The following is a 2,500-nucleotide window of genomic DNA, read 5'->3' on the forward strand; positions in this document are numbered from 1 at the left end:
GTTGGTCCAGAAAAGGGGGCAGCGGCAGCCATGCCAACAGGGGGGAATCGGCAGCGCAGATTTTTCGACGAACATGGGCTGGACGCTGGACTGGCCGGGCCATGCAGGAAAATTCATCGAGGGGACACGCTGAAGAAACAGCGCTGGTTTAGACACGGTGGGCGCAGTGTTGGAATCGGCAGCGCCGATGAAACCGGCAAAGTCGGCAGAATTGGCAGCGGGTGCTGGCGATGGGTCTGGACGGGCTGGATAGTCCAAGGCTCGACGAGAAAGACCGCAGGTTGAGACACTGGGGCAGTGGCAGCCCGCGGGACAGTGTCGGCAGATTCGGCAGCGCAGATTTGTGCGGCTGCAGGTTCGTCGGGGAAAATCGGCAGCGCAGATTTTGCGACGAACATGGGCTGGGCGATGGACTGTCCAGGCCAGGCAGGAAAATTTGTCGAGGGGACACGCTGACGAAACAGAGCTGGTTCAGGCACGGCGGGCAGTGTTGGAATCGGCAGCGCCGACGAAATCGGCAAAGTCGGCAGAATCGGCAGCGCAGATTTTTCGACGAACATGGGCTGGACGCTGGACTGGCCGGGCCATGCAGGAAAATTCATCGAGGGGACACGCTGACGAAACAGCGCTGGTTCAGGCACGGCGGGCAGTGGTGGAATCGGCAGCGCCGACGAAATCGGCAAAGTCGGCAGAATCGGCAGCGGGTGCTGGCGATGGGTCTGGACGGGCTGGATAGTCCAAGGCTCGACGAGAAAGACTGCTGGTTTAGACACTGGGGCAGTGGCAGCCCGCGGGACAGTGTCGGCAGATTCGGCAGCGCAGATTTGTGCGGCTGCAGGTTCGTCGGGGAAAATCGGCAGCGCAGATTTTGCGACGAACATGGGCTGGGCGATGGACTGTCCAGGCCAGGCAGGAAAATTTGTCGAGGGGACACGCTGACGAAACAGCGCTGGTTCAGGCACGGCGGGCAGTGTTGGAATCGGCAGCGCCGACGAAATCGGCAAAGTCGGCAGAATCGGCAGCGCAGATTTTTCGACGAACACGGGCTGGACGGTGGACTGTCCAGGCCAGGCAGGAAAATTCGTCGAGGGGACACGCTGACGAAACAGCGCTGGTTCAGACACGGTGGGCGCAGTGTTGGAATCGGCAGCGCCGAGAAAATCGGCAAAGTCGGCAGAATCGGCAGCAGGTGCTGGCGATGAGTCAGGACGGACTGGATAGTCCAAGGCTCGATGAGAAAGACCGCTGGTTTAGACACTGGGGCAGTGGCAGCCCGCGGGGCAGTGTCGGCAGATTCGGCAGCAGTGTCTGCCGATTCGGCAGCGTTGGCTTGTTGGCGCGGGGGGCCGATGCGAGTGGGGACTTGGGCAGCGGGCAGTGAAAGCAAGAGTTTCCCCGATGCTGCCGGGAAAAACGCTCCCCGGGATGGCCGGGTGAGATGACCCGGCGGCCCGCGACGGGTCATTCAATTCCATGCCCCGTCAACATAACTCCCGATGTACTGTTTGCTTTTTCGGAAGAAGAGATCCATCCCCCCATCCTCGGCCAGCCAAAAACGCTCCAATTAATGGCCGGGTGAGATGACCCGGCGGCCCGCGACGCGTCATTCAAATCACTGCCCTATCGGCTACAACTGCTGATGGGTGGGATTAGAGGCCTGCCATGGTGGTGAGGGGCGGCGAGGACCGTGAAAGCTAGAGTTTTTCAGAGGCTGCCGGGAAAAAGGCCCCTCGGGTGGCGGGGTGCGAGGACCAGGCGCGTCATTCAATTCTCTTCCCTATCAACTTGGCTCCCGTTGGCGGGATTGGAGGCCTACTGTTTGTTACAGGGCTAAAATCGTCAGGGGAAGAGCTGACGAAACAATGCTGGTTTGGATGCAGGGGGTAGTGTTGGAATCGGCAGCGCGGACAAAATCGGCAAAGTCGACAAAAAAGACTGTTGGTCTGGACATCGGGGCAGCAGCAGCCATGCCGACAGGGGGGGAAATCGGCAGCGCAGATTTGTGCAGCTGCAGGTTCGTCGGGGAAATCGGCAGCGCAGATTTTTCGATGAACATGGGCTGGAAGATGGACTGTCCAGGCCAGGCAGGGAAATACGTCAAGGGGACACGCTGACGAAACAGCGCTGGTTTAGACACGGTGGGTGCAGTGTTGGAATCGGCAGCGCCGACGAAATCGGCAAAGTCGGCAGAATCGGCAGCGGGTGCTGGCGATGAGTCTGGACGATTTATAGTCCAGGGCTTGATGGAAAAGACTGTTGGTCCAGACAATGGGGCAGTGGCAGCGCGGATTTGTGCAGCTGCAGGTTCGTCGGGGAAAATCGGCAGCGCAGATTTTTCGACGAACAGGGGCTGGACCGGCCGGGCCAGGCAGGAAAATTCGTCAGGGGGGCACGCTGACGAAAACAGGGGCTGCGGAGTGGAAAATCGGCAGCGCAGATTTTTCGACGAACAGGGGCTGGACGCTGGACTGGGCCAGGCAGGAAAATTCGTCAGGGGGGC

Source organism: Populus nigra, chromosome 2 (genome assembly GCF_951802175.1).
Source record: "Populus nigra chromosome 2, ddPopNigr1.1, whole genome shotgun sequence".
Taxonomy (NCBI): domain Eukaryota; kingdom Viridiplantae; phylum Streptophyta; class Magnoliopsida; order Malpighiales; family Salicaceae; genus Populus; species Populus nigra.